The sequence below is a fragment of the Salmo trutta genome, unplaced genomic scaffold (genome assembly GCF_901001165.1).
Source record: "Salmo trutta unplaced genomic scaffold, fSalTru1.1, whole genome shotgun sequence".
NCBI lineage: Eukaryota > Metazoa > Chordata > Actinopteri > Salmoniformes > Salmonidae > Salmo > Salmo trutta.
This window is the reverse complement of record NW_021823132.1, coordinates 1-13,958: the sequence shown is the minus strand read 5'-3', so window position 1 is coordinate 13,958 and position 13,958 is coordinate 1. Positions and strand designations below refer to the sequence as shown.

The 13,958-nt window shown below is 43.3% G+C and overlaps 10 non-coding genes across 10 annotated transcripts; all 10 read left to right on the top strand.

The window, feature by feature from the left end:
* The first annotated feature begins 795 nt into the window (after nt 1-795).
* Nucleotides 796-868, top strand: trnar-ucu (transfer RNA arginine (anticodon UCU)). Its single transcript has one exon. It is a non-coding gene; the product is annotated as a tRNA-Arg (tRNA).
* Nucleotides 869-1,898: 1,030 nt separating this feature from the next.
* Nucleotides 1,899-1,971, top strand: trnar-ucu (transfer RNA arginine (anticodon UCU)). Its single transcript has one exon. It is a non-coding gene; the product is annotated as a tRNA-Arg (tRNA).
* A 1,031-nt stretch (nt 1,972-3,002) lies between these two features.
* On the top strand, nt 3,003-3,075 carry trnar-ucu (transfer RNA arginine (anticodon UCU)). The gene has a single exon. It is a non-coding gene; the product is annotated as a tRNA-Arg (tRNA).
* Nucleotides 3,076-4,105: 1,030 nt separating this feature from the next.
* trnar-ucu (transfer RNA arginine (anticodon UCU)) lies at nt 4,106-4,178 on the top strand. The gene has a single exon. It is a non-coding gene; the product is annotated as a tRNA-Arg (tRNA).
* Nucleotides 4,179-5,208: 1,030 nt separating this feature from the next.
* Nucleotides 5,209-5,281, top strand: trnar-ucu (transfer RNA arginine (anticodon UCU)). The gene has a single exon. It is a non-coding gene; the product is annotated as a tRNA-Arg (tRNA).
* Nucleotides 5,282-6,312: 1,031 nt separating this feature from the next.
* trnar-ucu (transfer RNA arginine (anticodon UCU)) lies at nt 6,313-6,385 on the top strand. The gene has a single exon. It is a non-coding gene; the product is annotated as a tRNA-Arg (tRNA).
* A 1,226-nt stretch (nt 6,386-7,611) lies between these two features.
* trnar-ucu (transfer RNA arginine (anticodon UCU)) lies at nt 7,612-7,684 on the top strand. The gene has a single exon. It is a non-coding gene; the product is annotated as a tRNA-Arg (tRNA).
* A 1,029-nt stretch (nt 7,685-8,713) lies between these two features.
* Nucleotides 8,714-8,786, top strand: trnar-ucu (transfer RNA arginine (anticodon UCU)). Its single transcript has one exon. It is a non-coding gene; the product is annotated as a tRNA-Arg (tRNA).
* Nucleotides 8,787-11,113: 2,327 nt separating this feature from the next.
* trnar-ucu (transfer RNA arginine (anticodon UCU)) lies at nt 11,114-11,186 on the top strand. The gene has a single exon. It is a non-coding gene; the product is annotated as a tRNA-Arg (tRNA).
* A 1,032-nt stretch (nt 11,187-12,218) lies between these two features.
* trnar-ucu (transfer RNA arginine (anticodon UCU)) lies at nt 12,219-12,291 on the top strand. The gene has a single exon. It is a non-coding gene; the product is annotated as a tRNA-Arg (tRNA).
* The last annotated feature ends 1,667 nt before the right edge of the window (nt 12,292-13,958 follow it).

Sequence of the window (13,958 nt, the reverse complement as noted above, 5' to 3'; positions counted from 1 at the left end):
AGTTCAATTATTATTTTGGGGTGCCTTAAAGTGGAGTGATGAAGTGGAAGTATGCTGGGCAGTTAACCCAGTGATTTATGGATCGAAACCATCCTCTTCTATCCAGTTTGTTTTCAGCAAACAGAAATATAAAAACTGCCATAACCCAGAGGTCGATGGATGCCTAAAAAACTGACCTCCCAAGCCAGAGATTGTGAGTTTAAGTCTTCTCAGGGGTGGCTGAAAACAGAGTGTCCCAGCGGAAGCATGCTGGGCCCATAACCCAGAGGTCTATGGATGGAAACCATCCTCTGCTAACAATATTTATTTTTACATATTAATTGCAACCAGTGATCAAAAAAAGCTAAATATCATGGGCATGTCTCAGTGCCCTTCGTCATTCAATTTTTTTTACTGTTTCTATCAGTTCGTATAGGTCATGCTGATTACACCATGCCCCAGTGGCCTAAAAAACTGGCCTCCCAAGCCAGGGATTGTGAGTGTAAGTCTTATCAGTGGCGGATGAAAGCAGTGTCCCAGCGGAAGCGTGCTGGGCCCCTAACCCAGAGGTCTATGGATCGAAATCATCCTCTGCAATCCATTTTTATTTTTAGAAATTAATTGCAAACATAAATAAAAAATAGCATAATTTCATGGGCATGTCTCAGTTCCCTCTGTGATTCTTTGTTTGACTGCTTCTGTCAGTTTGTATAGGTCACACTGATTACAGAGGCGCAGCGGAAGCGTGATGGCCCCGTAACCCAGAGGTCGATGGATCGAAATCACTCTCTGCTATCATGATCAGTTTTGGCAAGTACCCCAGTGGCCTAATGGATAAGGCACTGGCCTTCTAAGCCAGGGATTGTGGGCTCGAGTCCCATCTGGGGTGGATGAAGGCAGTTTGGGAAAGAAGAAGAGAGTTCATGTAACAAAGATGTTGAATCCATCGTATTTTTAGAAATGAAGTGCAAATAGGGATTAAAAAAAGGATACTTTCATGGGCATCTCTCTGGGCCCTTCGTGATTGTTTTTTTTATCTGCTTCTATCAGTTCGTATAGGTCATGCTGATCACACAGTGCCACAGTGGCCTAAGAAACTGGCCTCCTAATCCATGTATTGTGAGTTCAAGTATTATTTTGGGGTGCCTTAAAGTGGAGTGATGAAGTGGAAGTATGCTGGGCAGTTAACCCAGTGATTTATGGATCGAAACCATCCTCTTCTATCCAGTTTGTTTTCAGCAAACAGAAAAATAAAAACTGCCATAACCCAGAGTTCGATGGATGCCTAAAAAACTGACCTCCCAAGCCAGAGATTGTGAGTTTAAGTCTTCTCAGGGGTGGCTGAAAACAGAGTGTCCCAGCGGAAGCATGCTGGGCCCATAACCCAGAGGTCTATGGATGGAAACCATCCTCTGCTAACAATATTTATTTTTACATATTAATTGCAACCAGTGATCAAAAAAAGCTAAATATCATGGGCATGTCTCAGTGCCCTTCGTCATTCAATTTTTTTTACTGTTTCTATCAGTTCGTATAGGTCATGCTGATTACACCATGCCCCAGTGGCCTAAAAAACTGGCCTCCCAAGCCAGGGATTGTGAGTGTAAGTCTTATCAGTGGTGGAAGAAAGCAGAGTGTCCCAGCGGAAGCGTGCTGGGCCCCTAACCCAGAGGTCTATGGATCGAAACCATCCTCTGCAATCCATTTTTATTTTTAGAAATTAATTGCAAACATAAATAAAAAATAGCATAATTTCATGGGCATGTCTCAGTTCCCTCTGTGATTCTTTGTTTGACTGCTTCTGTCAGTTTGTATAGGTCACACTGATTACAGAGGCGCAACGGAAGCGTGATGGCCCCGTAACCCAGAGGTCGATGGATCGAAATCACTCTCTGCTATCAAGATCAGTTTTGGCAAGTACCCCAGTGGCCTAATGGATAAGGCACTGGCCTTCTAAGCCAGGGATTGTGGGTTCGAGTCCCATCTGGGGTGGATGAAGGCAGTTTGGGAAAGAAGAAGAGAGTTCATGTAACAAATATGTTGAAGCCATTGTATTTTTAGAAATGAAGTGCAAATAGGGATTAAAAAAAGGATACTTTCATGGGCATCTCTCTGTGCCCTTCGTGATTCTTTTTTTTATCTGCTTCTATCAGTTCGTATAGGTCATGCTGATCACACAGTGCCACAGTGGCCTAAGAAACTGGCCTCCTAATCCATGTATTGTGAGTTCAAGTATTATTTTGGGGTGCCTTAAAGTGGAGTGATGAAGTGGAAGTATGCTGGGCAGTTAACCCAGTGATTTATGGATCGAAACCATCCTCTTCTATCCAGTTTGTTTACAGCAAACAGAAATATAAAAACTGCCATAACCCAGAGGTCGATGGATGCCTAAAAAACTGACCTCCCAAGCCAGAGATTGTGAGTTTAAGTCTTCTAAGGGGTGGCTGAAAACAGAGTGTCCCAGCGGAAGCATGCTGGGCCCATAACCCAGAGGTCTATGGATGGAAACCATCCTCTGCTAACAATATTTATTTTTAGATATTAATTGCAACCAGCGATCAAAAAAAGCTAAATATCATGGGCATGTCTCAGTGCCCTTCGTCATTCAATTTTTTTTACTGTTTCTATCAGTTCGTATAGGTCATGCTGATTACACCATGCCCCAGTGGCCTAAAAAACTGGCCTTCCAAGCCAGGGATTGTGAGTGTAAGTCTTATCAGTGGCGGATGAAAGCAGAGTGTCCCAGCGGAAGCGTGCTGGGCCCCTAACCCAGAGGTCTATGGATCGAAACCATCCTCTGCAATCCATTTTTATTTTTAGAAATGAATTGCAAACATAAATAAAAAAATAGCATAATTTCATGGGCATGTCTCAGTTCCCTCTGTGATTCTTTGTTTGACTGCTTCTGTCAGTTTGTATAGGTCACACTGATTACAGAGGCACAGCGGAAGCGTGATGGCCCCGTAACCCAGATGTCGATTGATCGAAATCACTCTCTGCTATCAAGGTAGGTTTTGGCAAGTACCCCAGTGGCCTAATGGATAAGGCACTGGCCTTCTAAGCCAGGGATTGTGGGTTCGAGTCCCATCTGGGGTGGATGAAGGCAGTTTGGGAAAGAAGAACAGAGTTCATGTAACAAATATGTTGAAGCCATTGTACTTTTAGAAATGAAGTGCAAATAGGGATTAAAAAAAGGATACTTTCATGGGCATCTCTCTGTGCCCTTCGTGATTCTTTTTTTTATCTGCTTCTATCAGTTCGTATAGGTCATGCTGATCACACAGTGCCACAGTGGCCTAAGAAACTGGCCTCCTAATCCATGTATTGTGAGTTCAAGTATTATTTTGGGGTGCCTTAAAGTGGAGTGATGAAGTGGAAGTATTCTGGGCAGTTAACCCAGTGATTTATGGATCGAAACCATCCTCTTCTATCCAGTTTGTTTTCAGCAAACAGAAATATAAAAACTGCCATAACCCAGAGGTCGATGGATGCCTAAAAAACTGACCTCCCAAGCCAGAGATTGTGAGTTTAAGTCTTCTCAGGGGTGGCTGAAAACAGAGTGTCCCAGCGGAAGCATGCTGGGCCCATAACCCAGAGGTCTATGGATGGAAACCATCCTCTGCTAACAATATTTATTTTTAGATATTAATTGCAACCAGCGATCAAAAAAAGCTAAATATCATGGGCATGTCTCAGTGCCCTTCGTCATTCAATTTTTTTTACTGTTTCTATCAGTTCGTATAGGTCATGCTGATTACACCATGCCCCAGTGGCCTAAAAAACTGGCCTCCCAAGCCAGGGATTGTGAGTGTAAGTCTTATCAGTGGCGGATGAAAGCAGAGTGTCCCAGCGGAAGCGTGCTGGGCCCCTAACCCAGAGGTCTATGGATCGAAACCATCCTCTGCAATCCATTTTTATTTTTAGAAATTAATTGCAAACATAAATAAAAAATAGCATAATTTCATGGGCATGTCTCAGTTCCCTCTGTGATTCTTTGTTTGACTGCTTCTGTCAGTTTGTATAGGTCACACTGATTACAGAGGCGCAGCGGAAGCGTGATGGCCCCGTAACCCAGATGTCGATGGATCGAAATCACTCTCTGCTATCAAGGTAGGTTTTGGCAAGTACCCCAGTGGCCTAATGGATAAGGCACTGGCCTTCTAAGCCAGGGATTGTGGGTTCGAGTCCCATCTGGGGTGGATGAAGGCAGTTTGGGAAAGAAGAAGAGAGTTCATGTAACAAAGATGTTGAAGCCATTGTATTTTTAGAAATGAAGTGCAAATAGGGATTAAAAAAAGGATACTTTCATGGGCATCTCTCTGTGCCCTTCGTGATTTTTTTTTTTATCTGCTTCTATCAGTTCGTATAGGTCATGCTGATCACACAGTGCCACAGTGGCCTAAGAAACTGGCCTCCTAATCCATGTATTGTGAGTTCAAGTATTATTTTGGGGTGCCTTAAAGTGGAGTGATGAAGTGGAAGTATGCTGGGCAGTTAACCCAGTGATTTATGGATCGAAACCATCCTCTTCTATCCAGTTTGTTTACAGCAAACAGAAATATAAAAACTGCCATAACCCAGAGGTCGATGGATGCCTAAAAAACTGACCTCCCAAGCCAGAGATTGTGAGTTTAAGTCTTCTCAGGGGTGGCTGAAAACAGAGTGTCCCAGCGGAAGCATGCTGGGCCCATAACCCAGAGGTCTATGGATGGAAACCATCCTCTGCTAACAATATTTATTTTTAGATATTAATTGCAACCAGCGATCAAAAAAAGCTAAATATCATGGGCATGTCTCAGTGCCCTTCGTCATTCAATTTTTTTTACTGTTTCTATCAGTTCGTATAGGTCATGCTGATTACACCATGCCCCAGTGGCCTAAAAAACTGGCCTCCCAAGCCAGGGATTGTGAGTGTAAGTCTTATCAGTGGCGGATGAAAGCAGAGTGTCCTAGCGGAAGCGTGCTGGGCCCCTAACCCAGAGGTCTATGGATCGAAACCATCCTCTGCAATCCATTTTTATTTTTAGAAATTAATTGCAAACATAAATAAAAAATAGCATAATTTCATGGGCATGTCTCAGTTCCCTCTGTGATTCTTTGTTTGACTGCTTCTGTCAGTTTGTATAGGTCACACTGATTACAGAGGCGCAGCGGAAGCGTGATGGCCCCGTAACCCAGATGTCGATGGATTCAAATCACTCTCTGCTATCAAGGTAGGTTTTGGCAAGTACCCCAGTGGCCTAATGGATAAGGCACTGGCCTTCTAAGCCAGGGATTGTGGGTTCGAGTCCCATCTGGGGTGGATGAAGGCAGTTTGGGAAAGAAGAAGAGAGTTCATGTAACAAAGATGTTGAAGCCATTGTATTTTTAGAAATGAAGTGCAAATAGGGATTAAAAAAAGGATACTTTCATGGGCATCTCTCTGTGCCCTTCGTGATTCTTTTTTTTTATCTGCTTCTATCAGTTCGTATAGGTCATGCTGATCACACAGTGCCACAGTGGCCTAAGAAACTGGCCTCCTAATCCATGTATTGTGAGTTCAAGTATTATTTTGGGGTGCCTTAAAGTGGAGTGATGAAGTGGAAGTATGCTGGGCAGTTAACCCAGTGATTTATGGATTGAAACCATCCTCTTCTATCCAGTTTGTTTTCAGCAAACAGAAATATAAAAACTGCCATAACCCAGAGGTCGATGGATGCCTAAAAAACTGACCTCCCAAGCCAGAGATTGTGAGTTTAAGTCTTCTCAGGGGTGGCTGAAAACAGAGTGTCCCAGCGGAAGCATGCTGGGCCCATAATCCAGAGGTCTATGGATGGAAACCATCCTCTGCTAACAATATTTATTTTTAGATATTAATTGCAACCAGCGATCAAAAAAAGCTAAATATCATGGGCATGTCTCAGTGCCCTTCGTCATTCAATTTTTTTTACTGTTTCTATCAGTTCGTATAGGTCATGCTGATTACACCATGCCCCAGTGGCCTAAAAAACTGGCCTCCCAAGCCAGGGATTGTGAGTGTAAGTCTTATCAGTGGCGGATGAAAGCAGAGTGTCCCAGCGGAAGCGTGCTGGGCCCCTAACCCAGAGGTCTATGGATCGAAACCATCCTCTGCAATCCATTTTTATTTTTAGAAATTAATTGCAAACATAAATAAAAAATAGCATAATTTCATGGGCATGTCTCAGTTCCCTCTGTGATTCTTTGTTTGACTGCTTCTGTCAGTTTGTATAGGTCACACTGATTACAGAGGAGCAGCGGAAGCGTGATGGCCCCGTAACCCAGAGGTCGATGGATTGAAATCACTCTCTGCTATCAAGGTAAGTTTTGGCAAGTACCCCAGTGGCCTAATGGATAAGGCACTGGCCTTCTAAGCCAGGGATTGTGGGTTCGAGTCCCATCTGGGGTGGATGAAGGCAGTTTGGGAAAGAAGAACAGAGTTCATGTAACAAATATGTTGAAGCCATTGTACTTTTAGAAATGAAGTGCAAATAGGGATTAAAAAAAGGATACTTTCATGGGCATCTCTCTGTGCCCTTCGTGATTTTTTTTTTTATCTGCTTTTATCAGTTCGTATAGGTCATGCTGATCACACAGTGCCACAGTGGCCTAAGAAACTGGCCTCCTAATCCATGTATTGTGAGTTCAAGTATTATTTTGGGGTGCCTTAAAGTGGAGTGATGAAGTGGAAGTATTCTGGGCAGTTAACCCAGTGATTTATGGATCGAAACCATCCTCTTCTATCCAGTTTGTTTTCAGCAAACAGAAATATAAAAACTGCCATAACCCAGAGGTCGATGGATGCCTAAAAAACTGACCTCCAAGCCAGAGATTGTGAGTTTAAGTCTTCTCAGGGGTGGCTGAAAACAGAGTGTCCCAGCGGAAGCATGCTGGGCCCATAACCCAGAGGTCTATGGATGGAAACCATCCTCTGCTAACAATCTTTATTTTTAGAAATTAATTGCAACCAGCGATCAAAAAAAGCTAAATATCATGGGCATGTCTCAGTGCCCTTCGTCATTCTAATTTTTTACTGTTTCTATCAGCTCGTATAGGTCATGCTGATTACACCATGCCCCAGTGGCCTAAAAAACTGGTCTCCCAAGCCAGGGATTGTGAGTGTAAGTATTATCAGTGGCGGATGAAAGCAGAGTGTCCCAGCGGAAGCGTACTGTGCCCATAACCCAGAGGTCTATGGATCGAAACCATCCTCTGCAATCCATTTTTATTTTTAGAAATGAATGGCAAACATAAATAAAAAATAGCATAATTTCATGGGCATGTCTCAGTGCCCTCTGTGATTCTTTGTTTGACTACTTCTGTCCATTTGTATAGGTCACACTGATTACAGAGGCGCAGCGGAATCGTGATGGCCCCGTAACCCAGAGGTCTATGGATCGAAACCATCCTCTGCAATCCATTTTTATTTTTAGAAATGAATTGCAACCATAAATAAAAAATAGCATAATTTCATGGGCATGTCTCAGTTCCCTCTGTGATTCTTTGTTTGACTGCTTCTGTCAGTTTGTATAGGTCACACTGATTACAGAGGCGCAGCGGAAGCGTGATGGCCCCGTAACCCAGAGGTCGATGGATCGAAATCACTCTCTGCTATCAAGGTAGGTTTCGGCAAGTACCCCAGTGGCCTAATGGATAAGGCACTGGCCTTCTAAGCCAGGGATTGTGGGTTCGAGTCCCATCTCGGGTGGATGAAGGCAGTTTGGGAAAGAAGAAGAGAGTTCATGTAACAAAGATGTTGAAGCCATTGTATTTTTAGAAATGAAGTGCAAATAGGGATTAAAAAAAGGATACTTTCATGGGCATCTCTCTGTGCCCTTCGTGATTCTTTTTTTTAATCTGCTTCTATCAGTTCGTATAGGTCATGCTGATCACACAGTGCCTCAGTGGCCTAAGAAACTGGCCTCCTAATCCATGTATTGTGAGTTCAAGTATTATTTTGGGGTGCCTTAAAGTGGAGTGATGAAGTGGAAGTATGCTGGGCAGTTAACCCAGTGATTTATGGATCGAAACCATCCTCTTCTATCCAGTTTGTTTTCAGCAAACAGAAATATAAAAACTGCCATAACCCAGAGGTCAATGGATGCCTAAAAAACTGACCTCCCAAGCCAGAGATTGTCAGTTTAAGTCTTCTCAGGGGTGGCTGAAAACAGAGTGTCCCAGCGGAAGCATGCTGGGCCCATAACCCAGAGGTCTATGGATGGAAACCACCTCTGCTAACAATCTTTATTTTTAGAAATTAATTGCAACCAGCGATCAAAAAAAGCTAAATATCATGGGCATGTCTCAGTGCCCTTCGTCATTCTAATTTTTTACTGTTTCTATCAGTTCGTATAGGTCATGCTGATTACACCATGCCCCAGTGGCCTAAAAAACTGGCCTCCCAAGCCAGGGATTGTGAGTGTAAGTCTTATCAGTGGCGGATGAAAGCACAGTGTCCCAGCGGAAGCGTGCTGGGCCCGTAACCCAGAGGTCTATGCATCGAAACCATCCTCTGCAATGCATTTTTATTTTTAGAAATGAATTGCAACCATAAATAAAAAATAGCATAATTTCATGGGCATGTCTCAGTTCCCTCTGTGATTCTTTGTTTGACTGCTTCTGTCAGTTTGTATAGGTCACACTGATTACAGAGGCGCAGCAGAAGCGTGATGGCCCCGTAACCCAGATGTCGATGGATCGAAATCACTCTCTGCTATCAAGGTAGGTTTCGGCAAGTACCCCAGTGGCCTAATGGATAAGGCACTGGCCTTCTAAGCCAGGGATTGTGGGTTCGAGTCCCATCTGGGGTGGATGAAGGCAGTTTGGGAAAGAAGAAGAGAGTTCATGTAACAAAGATGTTGAAGCTAGTGTTTTTTTAGAAATGAAGTGCAAATAGGGATTAAAAAAAGGATACTTTCATGGGCATCTCTCTGTGCCCTTCGTGAATCTTTTTTTTATCTGCTTTTATCAGTTCGTATAGGTCATGCTGATCACACAGTGCCACAGTGGCCTAAGAAACTGGCCTCCTAATCCATGTATTGTGAGTTCAAGTATTATTTTGGGGTGCCTTAAAGTGGAGTGATGAAGTGGAAGTATGCTGGGCAGTTAACCCAGTGATTTATGGATCGAAACCATCCTCTTCTATCCAGTTTGTTTTCAGCAAACAGAAATATAAAAACTGCCATAACCCAGAGGTCGATGGATGCCTAAAAAACTGACCTCCAAGCCAGAGATTGTGAGTTTAAGTCTTCTCAGGGGTGGCTGAAAACAGAGTGTCCCAGCGGAAGCATGCTGGGCCCATAACCCAGAGGTCTATGGATGGAAACCATCCTCTGCTAACAATCTTTATTTTTAGAAATTAATTGCAACCAGCGATCAAAAAAAGCTAAATATCATGGGCATGTCTCAGTGCCCTTCGTCATTCTAATTTTTTACTGTTTCTATCAGCTCGTATAGGTCATGCTGATTACACCATGCCCCAGTGGCCTAAAAAACTGGCCTCCCAAGCCAGGGATTGTGAGTGTAAGTATTATCAGTGGCGGATGAAAGCAGAGTGTCCCAGCGGAAGCGTACTGTGCCCATAACCCAGAGGTCTATGGATCGAAACCATCCTCTGCAATCCATTTTTATTTTTAGAAATGAATGGCAAACATAAATAAAAAATAGCATAATTTCATGGGCATGTCTCAGTGCCCTCTGTGATTCTTTGTTTGACTACTTCTGTCCATTTGTATAGGTCACACTGATTACAGAGGCGCAGCGGAATCGTGATGGCCCCGTAACCCAGAGGTCTATGGATCGAAACCATCCTCTGCAATCCATTTTTATTTTTAGAAATGAATTGCAACCATAAATAAAAAATAGCATAATTTCATGGGCATGTCTCAGTTCCCTCTGTGATTCTTTGTTTGACTGCTTCTGTCAGTTTGTATAGGTCACACTGATTACAGAGGCGCAGCGGAAGCGTGATGGCCCTGTAACCCAGAGGTCGATGGATCGAAATCACTCTCTGCTATCAAGGTAGGTTTCGGCAAGTACCCCAGTGGCATAATGGATAAGGCACTGGCCTTCTAAGCCAGGGATTGTGGGTTCGAGTCCCATCTCGGGTGGATGAAGGCAGTTTGTGAAAGAAGAAGAGAGTTCATGTAACAAAGATGTTGAAGCTAATGTTTTTTTAGAAATGAAGTGCAAATAGGGATTAAAAAAAGGATACTTTCATGGGCATCTCTCTGTGCCCTTCGTGAATCTTTTTTTTTATCTGCTTTTATCAGTTCGTATAGGTCATGCTGATCACACAGTGCCACAGTGGCCTAAGAAACTGGCCTCCTAATGCATGTATTGTGAGTTCAAGTATTATTTTGGGGTGCCTTAAAGTGGAGTGATGAAGTGGAAGTATGCTGGGCAGTTAACCCAGTGATTTATGGATCGAAACCATCCTCTTCTATCCAGTTTGTTTTCAGCAAACAGAAATATAAAAACTGCCATAACCCAGAGGTCGATGGATGCCTAAAAAACTGACCTCCAAGCCAGAGATTGTGAGTTTAAGTCTTCTCAGGGGTGGCTGAAAACAGAGTGTCCCAGCGGAAGCATGCTGGGCCCATAACCTAGAGGTCTATGGATGGAAACCATCCTCTGCTAACAATCTTTGTTTTTAGAAATGAATTGCAACCAGCGATCAAAAAAAGCTAAATATCATGGGCATGTCTCAGTGTCCTTCGTCATTCTAATTTTTTACTGTTTCTATCAGTTCGTATAGGTCATGCTGATTACACCATGCCCCAGTGGCCTAAAAAACTGGCCTCCCAAGCCAGGGATTGTGAGTGTAAGTCTTATCAGTGGCGGATGAAAGCACAGTGTCCTAGCGGAAGCGTGCTGGGCCCGTAACCCAGAGGTCTATGGATCGAAACCATCCTCTGCAATCCATTTTTATTTTTAGAAATGAATTGCAACCATAAATAAAAAATAGCATAATTTCATGGGCATGTCTCAGTTCCCTCTGTGATTCTTTGTTTGACTGCTTCTGTCAGTTTGTATAGGTCACACTGATTACAGAGGCGCAGCAGAAGCGTGATGGCCCCGTAACCCAGATGTCGATGGATCGAAATCACTCTCTGCTATCAAGGTAGGTTTGGCAAGTACCCCAGTGGCCTAATGGATAAGGCACTGGCCTTCTAAGCAAGGGATTGTGGGTTCGAGTCCCATCTGGGGTGGATGAAGGCAGTTTGGGAAAGAAGAAGAGAGTTCATGTAACAAAGATGTTGAAGCTAATGTTTTTTTAGAAATGAAGCACAAATAGGGATTAAAAAAAGGATACTTTCATGGGCATCTCTCTGTGCCCTTCGTGATTGTTTTTTTTTATCTGCTTTTATCAGTTCGTATAGGTCATGCTGATCACACAGTGCCACAGTGGCCTAAGAAACTGGCCTCCTAATCCATGTATTGTGAGTTCAAGTATTATTTTGGGGTGCCTTAAAGTGGAGTGATGAAGTGGAAGTATGCTGGGCAGTTAACCCAGTGATTTATGGATCGAAACCATCCTCTTCTATCCAGTTTGTTTTCAGCAAACAGAAATATAAAAACTGCCATAACCCAGAGGTTGATGGATGCCTAAAAAACTGACCTCCCAAGCCAGAGATTGTGAGTCTAAGTCTTCTCAGGGGTGGCTGAAAACAGAGTGTCCCAGCGGAAGCATGCTGGGCCCATAATCCAGAGGTCTATGGATGGAAACCATCCTCTGCTAACAATATTTATTTTTAGATATTAATTGCAACCAGCGATCAAAAAAAGCTAAATATCATGGGCATGTCTCAGTGCCCTTCGTCATTCAATTTTTTTTACTGTTTCTATCAGTTCGTATAGGTCATGCTGATTACACCATGCCCCAGTGGCCTAAAAAACTGGCCTCCCAAGCCAGGGATTGTGAGTGTAAGTCTTATCAGTGGCGGATGAAAGCAGAGTGTCCCAGCGGAAGCGTGCTGGGCCCCTAACCCAGAGGTCTATGGATCGAAACCATCCTCTGCAATCCATTTTTATTTTTAGAAATTAATTGCAAACATAAATAAAAAAATAGCATAATTTCATGGGCATGTCTCAGTTCCCTCTGTGATTCTTTGTTTGACTGCTTCTGTCAGTTTGTATAGGTCACACTGATTACAGAGGCGCAGCGGGAGCGTGATGGCCCCGTAACCCAGATGTCGATGGATCGAAATCACTCTCTGCTATCAAGGTAGGTTTTGGCAAGTACCCCAGTGGCCTAATGGATAAGGCACTGGCCTTCTAAGCCAGGGATTGTGGGTTCGAGTCCCATCTGGGGTGGATGAAGGCAGTTTGGGAAAGAAGAAGAGAGTTCATGTAACAAAGATGTTGAAGCCATTGTATTTTTAGAAATGAAGTGCACAATAGGGATTAAAAAAAGGATACTTTCATGGGCATCTCTCTGTGCCTTCGTGATTCTTTTTTTTTATCTGCTTCTATCAGTTCGTATAGGTCATGCTGATCACACAGTGCCACAGTGGCCTAAGAAAACTGGCCTCCTAATCCAATGTATTGTGAGTTCAAGTATTATTTGGGGTGCCTTAAAGTGGAGTGATGAAGTGGAAGTATGCTGGGCAGTTAACCCAGTGATTTATGGATGAAACCATCCTCTTCTATCCAGTTTGTTTCAGCAAACAGAAATATAAAACTGCCATAACCCCAGAGGTCGATGGATGCCTAAAAACTGACCTCCCAAGCCAGAGATTGTGAGTTAAGTCTTCTCAGGGGTGGCTGAAAACAGAGTGTCCCAGCGGAAGCATGCTGGGCCCATAATCCAGAGGTCTATGGATGGAAACCATCCTCTGCTAACAATATTTATTTTTAGATATTAATTGCAACCAGCGATCAAAAAAGCTAAATATCATGGGCATGTCTCAGTGCCCTTCGTCATTCAATTTTTTTTACTGTTTCTATCAGTTCGTATAGGTCATGCTGATTACACCATGCCCCAGTGGCCTAAAAAACTGGCCTCCCAAGCCAGGGATTGTGAGTGTAAGTCTTATCAGTGGCGGATGAAAGCAGAGGTGTCCCAGCGGGAAGCGTGCTGGGCCACAACCCAGAGGTCTATGGATCGAAACCATCCTCTGCAATCCATTTTTATTTTTAGAAATTAATTGCAAACATAAATAAAAATAGCATAATTTCATGGGCATGTCTCAGTCCCTCTGTGATTCTTTGTTTGACTGCTTCTGTCAGTTTGTATAGGTCACACTGATTACAGAGGCGCAGCGGAAGCGTGATGGCCCCGTAACCCAGAGGTCGATGGATCGAAACACTCTCTGCTATCAAGGTAGTTTTTGGCAAGTACCCCAGTGGCCTAATGGATAAGGCACTGGCCTTCTAAGCCAGGGATTGTGGGTTCGAGTCCATCTGGGGTGGATGAAGGCAGTTTGGGAAAGAAGAAGAGAGTTCATGTAACAAAGATGTTGAAGCCATTGTATTTTTAGAAATGAAGTGCAAATAGGGATTAAAAAAAGGATACTTTCATGGGCATCTCTCTGTGCCCTTCGTGATCTTTTTTTTTATCTGCTTCTATCAGTTCGTATAGGTCATGCTGATCACACAGTGCCACAGTGGCCTAAGAAACTGGCCTCCTAATCCATGTATTGTGAGTTCAAGTATTATTTTGGGGTGCCCTTAAAGTGGAGTGATGAAGTGGAAGTATGCTGGGCAGTTAACCCAGTGATTTATGGATCGAAACCATCCTCTTCTATCCAGTTTGTTTACAGCAAACGAAATATAAAACTGCATAACCCAGAGGTCGATGGATGCCTAAAAAACTGACTCCCAAGCCAGAGATTGTTGAGGTAGTTTCTCAGGGGGCTGAAAACAGAGTGTCCCAGCGGAAGCATGCTGGGCCCATAACCCAGAGGTCTATGGATGGAAACATCCTCTGCTAACAATATTATTTTTAGATATTAATTGCAACCAGCGATCAAAAAAAGCTA